We start from the raw sequence: 14,493 nt of genomic DNA on the forward strand, positions 1-14,493 counted from the left end.
TGGAAATTTCTATGTAGGGCAGCATTAACATATGTGTGTGTGCATGTGTGCATAAAGCAAAATCCTTCTACATCTTCCCAGACATCAAGTCTGGTCGATTTCAAACAACATTCACTTTGCAAATTCTGCTCTTCCTTTGAAATCGTGCCCGACTCCTTGTAAATCTTCACGGCAGAAATCCATGATGAAAGACAGCGCAGAAACTAGCATGCTTTTCAGAAGAATCACTTACAAAATACAAGGTTAAAAGGTAAAGCAACAATCCCGAAGAACCTGGCAAAGGAGCCGTGGGGATCTCTCTTTCTCCCTCCCTCCCTCTCAATCTGTTAAGAGATAGTTACTCAAGTCTCAAATAAACTGACTGCGCAGGACATAAAGCATTTCATTTTTCTAATGTTTAAATATATGTTTTTAAAAGCATAAATTATGCAAAATGGCCTCACTGGGAGGGGAAAAAAAAGAATTTGCTACGTAAGTTCAAACCAGAAATACATGTGAAGAAAAAGAGATGATGATTCTGAGCAACGTTTTGTGGTATTCAATAGCTCAGATTTTAGATACTTCACTGAAGACACCTGCAATGAACTCGTTTTTTTTTTCTTTCCAAAAAAGTGAACAAAAGAAATGCACCTTAGACATGAATCATGGGCCTCAGTTTCCTTTGAAAAATTCTTAAACGAATGCATGTCAAAGAGTTGAACACTGCTGGCCCTTGGAAACCAGGTTCGGAAAATCCATTTTTCATCAAAGGTATAAGCAAGAGACTGTACAGAAGGATCAGAAAACTCCAGGTTGCTCAAAGGATTTACCGCGCCTAACGTTCCTGAGAGTTTACTATGGGGTTACACAAGGGAGTAGAACCATGGGTGGGTCTGGGTGGGAAGGGGAGGCTTCTTCTTGTTAGTTATCACCAAATTTCACTTCGAGTAAAATTTCAAAGCAAATGATAAGGCACTTGTTGGGGTGAAAGATTTGAGGAATTCTCAAGGAAGCAAAGAGTGCTTTGAAAGTTTGCAACATTTTACAAGTGAAGGGTGGGTGAGTGCCCACCTGTCTCCACATATACCCACCTGGCATAGTGTGGTGACTAAGGCCTTAGCTAGACCTAAGGTTTATCCCGGGGTTGTCCCTGCCTGCTCCCGGGATATCCTGTGTGTCATTTACATGAACAGGGATGACCCCGGGATGATCCCGGGATAAACCTTAGGTCTAGCTAAGGCCTATGGCTGAAATCCTACACAAACCTAACTGAGAATAAGCCCCATTGAAAATAACTGGACATGTCTGAATAATCATATATATCAGGGTGGGCAGGACATAGATCTCCAGATGTTTTGGAACTCAAAGCATTCCTGGCCTTTGGCCATGCTGGCATGGACTTCTGGGAGTTGAAGTTCACAACATCTGGAGACCTTCCTTCTGCCCAATTGTGATGTATCGGGCAGCACTGTGAATGCACCAACATAGAAAGGAACCCCACTAAACACAGTGGGAGGCCATAGCTAGTTGGGGCCACATGATGCGCAGGGGATCCCGGGATCAGGGAGGGATCATTCCTCCCTTGCCCAGGGATATAACCCTCCCCTTTGGCCCTGGTTTTTCCATGGTCCCAGGCTGAGCCTGAGACTGTGGAACATGTGGCCAGGTGCTGCGGCTTGACCCGGCTCCGCACGATTCCTCGCGAGGAGCTGGGACCCGCGCATGGGGTGCAGCGCTCCTCAGGAGCGCTGTGCCCATCGGGGGTAAGGTGGGGGGAGCCGGGGAAATAATTTAAATTTTAAAAAGGACTTGCTTTTAGTGCACAAGCGTTTGTGCACTGCTGGTCCTTTAAAAAATAAAAAAATGGCGGACGCAACGCCCCTCCTGCTGAGGTCATCACGTGTCATGTGTAGACAGAGGAGGGATCTTGTGTTATCATGGGATAGCAGGTAGGTCTAGCTAAGGGCGGAGTTACTTCTCAGTGAATCTGCTAAGGATCGTGCTGTAAGTGAGTTGCTTCAAAACTATTTACAGGGCCAAACTAATCATCATATTAATTGTATGAATGAAATTAACAGACATGTAGGTTCCCCCCCTCCACAGCCATGGGGAAGTGTAACCAGCCTCGGGACAATGGGAGGAAAGGGGTATGTGGGGAGAGGGCAAATTTAATTTCTCTCCCTCCCTGCCGCTGTCTCCACAAAACATCTTTCCAAAGCTGGTATTTGAATTTCAAGTGAAGCTTTCATTGGTGTCAAAGGGAGCCTCCCTTGAACTGCAAAGAGCAACTTCGGAGCGTATCCTATGGAAAATATTCCGGCAGGTTGTTACTTAATCTGGGCTATGGCTACAGTCCTATTTAGGCATGAGGGAATATGAGGGTGCAAACTCTGTAGGACCTTGGGCCCGGGTTTTTTAAAGGCAAATTTCCAACTGCACAAATGCCCTGTCAGATGCCCCCGCCCCAGCTAAACACATTATTTCTCTTTTACAACTGGACAGCTGATCACCAACACTAGTAGCACCTTAAGCTGACCAAAGGCGCTGACATTCTAAAATCTGACATAGAGAGGCAGCAGAGGGTGAGGAAAAAATACATCCTCTATTGGGAGTGGAAGAAATTCATGGGAGAAGGATCTGTGTTCACTTCAGTTCTATCAGGCTCCCCCAATTTGGTGCCCTCTAGATGTTTTGGACTACAACTCCCAAAATTCCTCTACATGTTTTGAAATACAACTTCCAGAATTCCTCTAGATGTTTTGAAATACAACTCCCAGAATTCCTCTAGAAGTTTTGGAATACAACTCCCAGAATTCCTCTGGAAGTTTTGGAACACAACTCCCAGAATTCCTCTAGATGTTTTAAAATACAACTCCCAGAATTGATCTAGATGTTTTGGAACACAACTCCTAGAATTCCTCTAGATGTTTCAGAATTCAACTCTCAGAATTCCTCTAGATGTTTTGAAATACAACTCCCAGAATTCCTCTAGATGTTTTGGAATACAACTCCCAGAATTCCTCTAGATGTTTTAAAATACAACTCTCAGAATTGATCTAGATGTTTTGGAACACAACTCCTAGAATTCCTCTAGATGTTTCAGAATTCAACTCTCAGAATTCCTCTAGATGTTTTGAAATATAACTCCCAAAATTCCTCTAGATGTTTTGGAATTCAACTCCAGAATTCCTCTAGATGTTTTGGAACACAACTCCCAGAATTCCTCTAGAGGTTTTGGAATACAACTCTCAGAATTCCTCTAGATGTTTTGGAATACAACTCCCAGAATTCCTGAATAGGGCATGTGTGTATGTGCATAGGCTATTCACTTCAACAGCCCACCCAACTACCTATTCATCTGTCTATCCATTCATCTGTCCATATGGTTGTCTCAGAAGGTGACATGGGCACTGATGCCTCCTCTTCATCACTTGAGGGTATGCTACCACTCAACCAAAGGGTAAGGAACGGCTTTCATCTCTCCTTGCATTATACTTGCCAGGATGCGATCACAAAAACAAGCCAAGACCTTTGCTGCTCTTGCCTGATGCAAACTATCCTGCTTCCAGCTGTCGTCCTGGAGATCTACATAATGCAATATGTACACACAGCATCCAAGCTTATTCCCACTGAGTCTTTTGGCAGGTCAGGAAACCCTAGCAGACAGATTCATCAGGCATGTGATTGCTTCTGCTTGCCCGGCCGCATCTGGCTACACTTATGTCTTAAGCACCACAGGGTGGAAGGAATCCACTGCAAAATTATCAGGACCTTCCCTGTTTTGTGTGTGTGTGTGTGTGTGTGTGTGTGTGTGTGCGCCTGCTATTGGTGTAAATAAAAACCTACACAGGTTCTTCACCCCATATCCTCTCTACGTTCTATGCTAGCTTTACCAGGAACTGAAACTGGGCTGAAATGTCAAAACACTGGAAGTTTGGCCCATATGTGATGGAAGGCAATTCAGCTCCAAAATTGGGGACAAAACTTTCTCCTTGCTTTTGCATTCCCAGCTTTGAGGATGTGCAGTCTTTTGAGGGCTGGGGGCTGGGACACATGAAGGTGAGTCAGCTCCTTGGTTATACTAGGTCATCCCCTTGGTCCAGATAGCCCAGCATTGACTGGCAGTGGGTTTCCAGGATTTCAGGTAGGAATTTTTCCATCCCTACCTGGAGATGCCGGGGATTGAACCCGGGACCTTCTGCATGAGAAGCAGATGCTCTACCATTGAGCCATGCCCCTCCCTAACTAAAGTCCTAGTTTGAAGATAGACTGACATTGTAGATGTCAGGAGATGCCCTGTTTTGGGAGGCATAATCTGGGATATCCAGAATTCCCCAGAAAAATCCCAGGGATCTGCTCCCCCTGTGTCCAGAGGAGGTTGCATTGCTGCCCTTGGACTATGAGGACTCCAGACAGGTAGAGTCTAGCATGCCTCAGCCACCCCAATGTCATTGCAGCTGAGGCAGCTAAAACAGTCTCTTAAAGCCCCTTTAAGAGAAGAGGCTCCGTCAGTGTGGAGGCAAGGCCGATCAGACCAAAGGAAGCCAAACCCCTACTTAAGGCTCAGTCTATAATGGCAAATTGTTGGAGCACCATACAGAGAAGCTTATCTGGCTTCCAGCCTCACTTGGAGCTCTCCAAGGTGCTGTCCTATTCCTGTTTCTGTCTCCCTGAGAAACCTATAGTTTCCAAAACTTTAGGAAGCACTTGCCACATAGTGGAACCCTGTAACCTAGACTTCACCAGTGCCCAGCAATGCAAAATCCTCATCATGCCCCAAACCAAACAGAATAACAAGTCTGTGGCTTTTGTGTCACCATTTGTGGATCCAGACTGGCTGGGGTTTGGAAGTCCACTGAACCTAGTGCTATTGGGACAGAGCCTGTGCAACCAGAGCTTCAGAAGCTGAGCCAAGACCCTCATGAATGCCTTCCTCTTGAGCTCTAGGAGTTGAGTTCCTCCTTTGCTGATGCACCTGCACTAAGGTGCAACTAGCGAACACTTTGCTGACAGCACTCTCAAACCTGGAGTGGATCCTGTCCTAAAAAGAGAGCCAGTGTGGTGTAGTGGCTAAAGTGTCAGACTGGGATTCGGGAGATCCAGGTTCTAGTTCCCACTCAGCCATGGAAACTCACTGGGTGACTTTGGGCCAGTCACAAACTCTCAGCCCACCCCACCCCACCGGGTTGTTGTGGAGGATGGAGAGGAGGAGGATTATGTATGCCAGCCTGGGTTCCTTGGAGGAAGACAAGCTGGATATAAATGCAAAAATAAAAATAAAAAAATAAAAAAATAAATAAATAAAAAGAAACCTTAAAATTGGGAAGAGCAGACTTCAGCTACTTTAAGGAAGAGATAAACAAATTGCCGCCATTCTATTCTGTAACTGTTCCATATATTTTCTCTGCCCTACATTACATTCTTCTTCAATTTTGGCCTAGTCAGGACCGAGGCCCTTAAAACTTTTGGGCCAATGAGTATATCTGGAATTTGGGGAGCGTATTGTGGGTGCTCTCACAAAATGGCTGCTATGGGGGCTGTCCCATTCACAAAATGGCTGCCATGATAAGATGTGGCCAGTCACAAAACACTAGTTTCTCAGAAGATATGTTAGTGAGGCTAAAAGTCAAATAACTTGCCAAAGAAATGAAACCAGCCTTCCCTAAATTCAGTGCCTGAATGGACAATTTGGGGTGCATCAATGATAGGGTGACCATATGGAAAAGAGGACAGGGCTCCTATATCTTTAACAGTTGTATTGAAAGGAGAATTTCAACAGGTGTCATTTGTATGCATGCAGGCCCTGATGAAATTCTCCTTTCAATACAACTCTTACAGATACAGGAGCCCTGTCCTCCTTTCCATATGGTCACCCTAATCAATGGATCCAGTTTTAATACTGTCTGATGCCATTTTAAGCTACTCTGGGAGCCTGTCTTTTAGCTTGCAGTGGGGTAAAAATACTGTACATAGAGAATCATCAGCAAAAACCCCCAAAAATTTCGCCACCTGCAACTAGGATTTTTTTGCTCAGCCTTATAAAAAGGTGTTCGAGGTTCTCAAGATTTTTTTTTTAAATATATAACAATATTTTATTTTAAATATAAAGGAGAAAAAGAACAGCATTATAACCACTGGGGCTTAATAGGCTGTTCCAAAAGACTTGGTTAATACAATTTTAGAAAAAAAGGAATAACAATAATAAGTAAAAGTGTGTTGTATAATCTTCATCCAGATGCTCAAAGCATAAACAGGCATATATCCCAACCAGATTGACAATAATTTTGGTTTTTTTAAAAAAATCCCGGATTTTGATATTTCAGACTTTTTCAAATCCCCTGCTTTAGAGCCATATGTTCCCCCCTGTCCATTTCTTTCTGCAAGGCTCGTGCCTGTTGCACATTCAACGATGCTGTTTCTGCAAGAGCATAAAATGCAAGCCAGTGGGGACTCTTTAAAGGAGTCATTGGGAGCAAAAGAAAGCTACTCAGCCAGTTGAAGTAGAAGTTAAATGCTAACTTGGTTTCTCGCTAAGTGGAGTAGGAATCTTTTCTCCTCTCCTGCCAAAACTCCTCTCGATAGTCTGAACTTTGTTCCTAATGGCCCAAAGGGGGCTCTCAGCCAACGAGGATTTTCTTCCTGTGCAGCAGACCTAACAAATCAGCGGTGGAGTCGTAGATCCTGATTCCTGTAGCAAGCTTGTCCAAAGGCCTCTCGCTTAACCCTGCTGCTGTTTAAAGCCTTTCTCCTGTGGCCGTTTGTCACACAGCCATCAGACACATCCAATAAACAAGCAAACACATAGGGCATGTCTACACCAGGGGGGTGGAGGGGGAGGATCTCACAATGTGGTGATCGTGAGATCCTCCCCCTCAGTCTACATGCGGCACGCGATGTCCTGGGAGGATGGAGGACGTCGCGGCCGCCATTTTGTTTTTTTAAAAATTCAAGATGAGTGGAGAAGCGCTCCTTTGAAAAGGTTTTTAAAAAACCCCAACCCCCCCTCATGCTCCCCCCCCAGCCCTGATGGGCATGGGGCTCTTGAAGAGCTCTGTGCCCCATTCCCTGTTCCCGGTTCCTTGCGTTCACTCGGGATGAGCCGGGAACAATCCGGGATGGCTGCCCACATGTCCTATGGTCTCGAGACAATCCCGAGACTGCAGGAAAAGCCAGGATTAAAGCCACCCCAGCTATCCCAGGGAAAGGGAGGGATTATCCCTCCCAGCCCCCGGGATCCCCTGTGCGTCATGTGGACGCACAGGGATGATCCCAGGGCAATTCCCGGGATATCACCAGGTCTAGCCATGGCCATAGTCTCTTATTAAGAATGCAAAAGTTGACCACCTAGAGGATTATTATACCTGGGGTGGGGAGGAGCTACAGAAGTTGCCCCTCAGTTTTAGAAGGTAGTTTCAGCTTCATGAAAACCTTCAAGTGTCAGAAACTTACTAAATCCCCAAGGGGAGGAAAGAAACAGGTAATTCCTGCAACCTTTCCTTGTTTTTAAAATAGTTTTGATTTCTCATTAAAAATATATATGGGCCAGACTACATGTTACTTTAAAGCTGAAGCTGGACACAATGTCTTTTTAACTCTAAAGCAAGCGCAGAGGAGCTGGTACAGATTGTGACCCGGCGTGGTGGGTGGGGCTTCAATCCTCTGCCCCACATTGTGATCCCAAATTGCATTGGGCCTTCAACAGTTGCAAATTTATATGGTGCGATTTACAGCAGAGTTGCTTTATATAGAGAGATATAGAGGAGATCAGTCTTTATAGCTTTCTTAAAATCCGGAAGACTGTTAAGTCGACGAACCTCTCCAGGCAGGTCATTCCATAATCTGGGAGCGGCAGAGGAAAAGGTCCTCTGGGTAACTGTTGTGATGAAGAGGGAATTTTCATCAGGTGCTGCACGCATACAAAAGACACCTGCTGAAATTCCCTTTTCTAGACAACTGTTAAAGATAACAGAAGCCCTGTCCTCCTTTTCATATGGTCACCCTACTACTGACCACACTGAATGGACTTGTCTCTAGTTTGCCCCAGAGCTGAGCCTGACCTGGCATCACCACTCTGCATCCTTGGGCTGGTGGTAGCACCTGCTATGGCCCTGATGGAGACATCTGCTGGAGATGTCTGCTCCGGGGCCCTTGTAACCACAGTTGTGGTTGCCATTTTGGTTTTCCCCAAATGCAATGCTTCATAAGTTCTGTTGTTCATGGCATTGTGGGTAAAACAAAAAAACAAACATGGCAGCCACCATGCTGCAACTCCCATTATTCTTATTATTCTTATTTTGATGGAACGTCCAGGGCAAGGTGGACTCCTAGGCCCATCAGGTAGCACCCTGTCAAAGCCCCCCCCCCCAATCCTAGAGATGGCCCTGGAGGCCATTGCAACACGAAGGGGGTGTATACCCTCTGTTAGCATTTAAGGAAGATGTATAAGCAGCTGACTTTTGAGTCCTGGTTTCTCAACACCTCCAACCATTCTTATTAGTGAGCCCCAAGTCAGTCTGGATGAAATGATTTATATCACCCACTTAGCGAACATACCAGATGCCGCTCAGAACATGCAGCATCTCAGCAGGCTCCTGCTGTTCTTCACGTACCTGCAATTGCCATTTGTTTTAGCTTATAGCCGGCACTCGCTTGCCAAAAATAACAAAAGAGGTTTCTAGCCAATCCGCCCCCTCCCTACATGCTCCATCATATTCCTTCACAAAAGGAAGTCTGTCTTACACGGCCAAAACACACTCGGTTGGATGTGAGGAGAAATACCCAGCCTGTAAGATGTCCCGTGTGAGTTGCCTAAATGAAATGAGGACACCATTGTGTTTCTTATGGAAATGTTCTTGTGCTGAGTCAAGGGAAGAAGAGCACAGGAGAACATCAGACCGAGGGTCCATCTAGTCCAGCTCTCTGATCACACAGTGGCCAACCAATTGTCCATGGAAAACCCACAAGCAGGACATGAGTGCAAAACTTCTGTTCGGATGCTACAACCAATACAGCTGTTGGATGCAGCTATCGACCAGGGACCATCAAAGCACAACATGGTGCAATAGCACCCTCCCACCCATGTTCCCCAGCAACTGGTGCAAGAGATTGACCCTCTCTTTAGAGCAGAGGTGGGCAGTATGGGGCTCGTGGGCACCAATGACCCCTGGACAGTTTTCTTGGCGCCTTCCCATTTTTTAAAGAAACAATTGCCACATTTTCTTACCAATAGCTGGGATTTCTACGAAAGAGGGTTTCTTTTGGTGCAGAATATGGTGGGTTCAAAGATGTCGCTTAGGACTGTTGGGACTCAGACCTCACTTCTGTCTTTGGCTCAGTTTTTGGGACAGATAACGGGTCCTTTCGTCATACCTCCCATGGCAGCTATTTTGTGGTAGAGCCCCGGACAGTTTATCAAAGTGCCATATGGCCTCATACCCCTACTCTAGGTTTTTGCTTACTTGCATAACAAACTTCAAAAGCAGTATGACTACTCTGTATCCAATCTATTGGAATTTGCCATGACTACCAGCTAGGGTTTGGGCAAAAAAGAAAAGAAAAGTATTCTTCCTATGTGTGTGAACTGAAGCAGAAGAAGGAAGCAGCAGGTTGAATCATATTTTTATGGCATCTTTATTCTGCCTTTCTGAATCCCACCGAGGTGGTGTACAAAAAAATCAGAAAAAAGGACAATAAAAGATGATAACACAATAAAAAAAATTGTTAAAAACCAGAAACAAGCAATTTAAAAAGCCAAACAAAACACATCCATCTTGACACCCTTCCTGAACAAAGACAGTCAGAACTCTAGGGGGGATGTAGAAAAGGGCAAGTAAAATGATTAAAGGGCTGGAGCATTTCCCTTTATAAGTGAAGGTTACATCAGCTGGGATTGTTTAGCTTGGAAAAAGGAGGCTAAGGGGAGACATGATAGAGGTGTACAAAATGGTATGGAGAATGTGGATAGGGAGACATCCCCCCCCCACACACTCTAGTAATACTAGAATCCAATTAGGTCACCCCATGAAGCTGATTGGTGGGAGATTTGGGGGAGATAAAAGGAAGGATTTGTTCACACGGCACAGAGTTAAACTAGGGTGACCATATGAAAAGGAGGACAGGGCTCCTGTATCTTTAACAGTTGCATAGAAAAGGGAGTTTCAGCAGGTGTCATTTGTATATATGGAGAACCTGGTGAAATTCCCTCTTCATCACAACAGTTAAAGCTGCAGGAGCTATACTAGAGTGACCAGATTTAAAAGAGGGCAGGGCACCTGCAGCTTTAACTGTTGTGATGAAGAGGAAATTTCACCAGGTTCCCCATATATACAAATGACACCTGCTGAAATTCCCTTTTCAATACAACTGTTAAAGATACAGGAGCCCTGTCCTCCTTTTCATAGGGTCACCCTAGTTAAACTATGGAATTTGCTACCACAAGATGTAGTGATGGCCAGCCATTTGGATGGCATTAAAAGGGGGTTGGATAAATTTCTGGAAGAGAAGGCTATCAAGGGGGACTAGTCCTGACAGTTCTATTCTGCCTCCAGCATCAGAGGCAGCAAGCCTCTATGCATCAGTTGCTGGGGAACATGGGTGGAATGGTGCTGTTGCACCCATGTCCTGCTTCTGGGTTCCTGGTGGACAGCTGGTTAACAGAATGCTGGACTAGATGGACCCCTAGATAGAAAGGTATAGGAAAGAAAGGGGAGAGAGGGACTAAGGCCTTAGCTAGACCTGAGGTTTATCCCGGGATCATCCCGGGGTCATCCCTGTTCATGTAAATAACACACAGGGGATCCCGGGAGCCGGCAGGGATTCCTGCATTGAGCAGGGGGTTGGACTCGATGGTCTTGTAGGCCCCTTCCAACTCTGCTATTCTATGATTCTATGATTCTATGATCCCGCGATAAACCTTAGGTCTAGCTAAGGCCTAAGAGAGGTACCCTGTGATTCTCATACAGTTGTAATTTTCACCCAATACCAGATTCATAGCTCTGGCAGAATTGTAGTATGCATACAGGTTCTGGAGCAGTTATGGGTTCCCCCAAACAACCTTTGGAATCATAGCATTGTGAGAGTGTTAAGGTTTATTAAAGATCCTTCATGGAGCAGGATGTGGGTTCCATGACCGAAAACTACAGTACCTAAATAAGTTTGAAATGGGTTTATGTTGCTAGTATAGACATGCATCAGGTCAGGTTTAGCCTTCAGCTCTGGCGCCTTTCTCCTGAGGAATTTAGCCACTGGGCTGACCAAATTATGCACGCAGACAATTGGGTCACTAAGAGGCAATAAATCTGTTGATGTTGAAACTCCTCTTGTTAAAGGATGGGCAGAGCAACGTACTGAGATATAATTATCCTAGAAAGGAAAAAAAAAAGACGTTCCTTGTCCTAACAGGACACCGTCCTCTGAACTGAATGGTACAGTGTGTCCCCTGCACCTTGCTTCACTGAGTGCAATGTGTGGGCAAACAACCTTAATATGGGAGCAGGAAATAACAGGCACATTTAAACAGCGGTGGATGCTAAATGAGCATTTTGGCCTCCCCATTTCTGAAACTGCCAGGATTAGTAACCTTCAGCTTTGACAAATGAGGGCACACCTAGTTTAAGGACTTCAAGTTTGGAACCAATATATCTTGTTCACATTTTTTTTTAAAAAAATCCTGTATGTCTTTCAAAGAGATCAGGTCAGCACACCTGTTCCCTTCTTTCTTCATACAACAATGCCATGAGGTAGGTTAGGCCAAGGGTTTGTGATTGGCACAAGATCTAGGGTAGATCAAAGAATCATAGAATAGTAGAGTTGGAAGGGGCCTATAAGCCCATCGAGTCCAACCCCCTGATCAATGCAGGACTCCACCTTAAAGCATCCCTGACAGATGGTTGTCCAGCTGCCTCTTGAAGGCCTCTAGTGTGGGAGAGCCCACAACCTCCCTAGGTAACTGGTTCTATTGTCATACTGCTCTAACAGTCAGGAAGTTTTTCCTGATGTTCAACCGGAATCTGACTTCCTGTAACTTCAGCCTGTTATTCTGTGTCCTGCACTCTGGGAGGATCGAGAAGAGATCCTGGCCCTCCTCTGTGTGACAACCTTTTAAGTATTTGAAGAGTGCTATCATGTCTCCCCTCAATCTTCTCTTCTCCAGGCTAAACATGCCCAGTTCTTTCAGTCTCTCTTCATAGGTCTTTGTTTCCAGACCCCTGATCATCCTGGTTGCCCTCCTCTGAACACGCTCCAACTTGTCTGCGTCTTTCTTGAATTGTGGAGCCCAGAACTGGACGCAATACTCTAGATGAGGCCTAACCAGGGTTGAATAGAGAGGAACCAGTACCTCACACGATTTTAAAGCTATACTTCTATTAATGCAGCCCAAAATAGCATTTGCCTTTCTTGCAGCCATATCGCACTGTTGGCTCATATTCCGCTTGTGATCTGCAACAATTCCAAGATCCTTCTCGTTTGTAGTATTGCTGAGCCAAGTACCCCCCCCATCTTGTAACTGTGCATTTGGTTTCTGTTTCCTAGATGTAGAACTTGGCATTTATCCCTGTTAAATTTCATTCTGTTGTTTTCAGCCCAGCACTCCAGTCTATTGAGATCACTTTGAAGTTTGTTTCTGTCTTCACACTTTCTGTGTTCACAAAGTGACCCCCACCTTCACAAAAGAAGAAATGTTTCACCAAAAAAGAGAGCAGAGTTGCACAACGCTTGCATTGGGTCCTTCGCAAATGATCTCTCTTATTTCGCATAGATAGAAAGTGAGAAATAATTACTGTCATTGAACTAGAAAGAAATACATTAGATCTCACCATGATAGGTAAGCCTAGGATCAGGGGTCCTGCGTGCCAGCTGAGTTGGCTAATGGCTGATGAGTAGCTTTAGGTCTTCTGCTTTCCATTCATATGGTGGTTTCTCTTGGAACTGGATTTGGACTGCTGAGCCCTTCAAAGAGACTTTGGCCTTAGCTAGACCTAAGGTTTATCACAGGATCATCCTGGGGTCATCCCTGCCTGCTCCCGGGATCCCCTGTGTGTCATTTACATGAAGAGGGATGACCCCGGGACGATCCCGGGATAAACCTTAGGTCTAGCTAAGTCCAATGTCTTCAAATAAAAGGCTCATGTTCACCCTATCAACGTCGCCTAATAAACTTTGTAGCTGAGCAGGGATTCGAATACAGCTATCTCCAATTTAAGATAGGGATGCCAGAGGGATCTGCAGCAAATGAGTACAGATTTTTATGAATCTGACCCGTGGATTCTGCAGCGGTCCAGTTCCCCACCCCCACTCAGGTGGATTCTGTGAATTTTGTGCAAGTGTAGTAATAGAAAATTATGCAAAATTTTAGAAAAACGATGACTGAAAACATTTTTTCTCACATAGGATAAAGTGTGACAAGATACATTTGGAGGGGGGGGAGGGATTTGAGCATCTTGGTGGGTTTTGCATGTTTTTGCAAGCACAAATTTGCAGGAGTGTGAATTTGCGCAAGTGTGGATTTGGGCAGTGATTCCCCAAGGGTTTCAGGCAGGAATTTTTCCAGCCCTACCTGGAAATACTGGGGATTGAACCTGCATGCAAAGCAGATATTCTATCACTGAGCCACCGATGATCTACCACCAAGTCACTGATGATCTGAAGCTGACTTATACCCTGTCCTTATACTGGGGGGAAAAGGCACTCCAAGCAGCTAATGGTAATAAAACCAAGATTAAAATAAGCTGAGTTAAAACACCATAAAAGTAAATAGATTAAAAACACAATTAAAACACACAACAATAAAAGGAACAAAACCTGTTCCAATGCAATGCAATAGAACCTACTTCAGTAACAGACCATCGTCCACACCAAAGGCCTGCTTAAATAAAAACATGCATTTGCCTGTCTATGGACAGCAAAGGAGGACTCCCTCATCAGAGATTTCCAGAGCCTGAGAGCAGCCATCATAAGAACATAAGAAGTCCATCTAGTCCAGCACTGTGTTCACACAGTGGCCAACCAGCTGTCGAACAGGGATGAACAAGCAGGACATGGTGCAACAGCACCCTCACACCCATGTTCCCCAGCAACTGGTGCACACAGGCTTACTGCCTCGAATACTGGAGATAGCACACAACCATCAGGTCTAGTAGCCATTGATAGCCTTCTCCAGGAATTTATCCAACCCCCTTTTAAAGCCATCCAAATTGGTGGCCATCACTACATCTTGTGGTAGTGAGTTCTGTAATTTAACTATGCACTGTGTGAAGAAGTACTTCCTTTTATTTCTCCTTCATCTCCCACCAATCAGCTTCATGGGACGACCCCGCTGGGTCCTAGTATTTTGAGAGAGGGAGAAAAATGTCTCCCTATCCACATTCTCCATACCATGCATCATTTTGTATACCTCTATCATGTCTCCCCTTAGCCTCCTTTTTTCCAAGCTAAACAATCCCAGATGTTGTAACTTTCCTCATAGGGGAGATGCTCCACCCCCTTAATCATTTTAGTTGCCCTTTCCTTAACTAT

General features: G+C 45.0%; 1 non-coding gene across 1 annotated transcript; it reads right to left on the minus strand.

Annotated features, from left to right (window-relative positions):
* Nucleotides 1-4,146: 4,146 nt before the first annotated feature.
* On the minus strand, nt 4,147-4,220 carry TRNAE-CUC (transfer RNA glutamic acid (anticodon CUC)). Its single transcript has one exon. It is a non-coding gene; the product is annotated as a tRNA-Glu (tRNA).
* Between the last annotated feature and the right edge of the window lie 10,273 nt (nt 4,221-14,493).

This window comes from Elgaria multicarinata, chromosome 18 (genome assembly GCF_023053635.1).
Source record: "Elgaria multicarinata webbii isolate HBS135686 ecotype San Diego chromosome 18, rElgMul1.1.pri, whole genome shotgun sequence".
Lineage (NCBI taxonomy): Eukaryota > Metazoa > Chordata > Lepidosauria > Squamata > Anguidae > Elgaria > Elgaria multicarinata.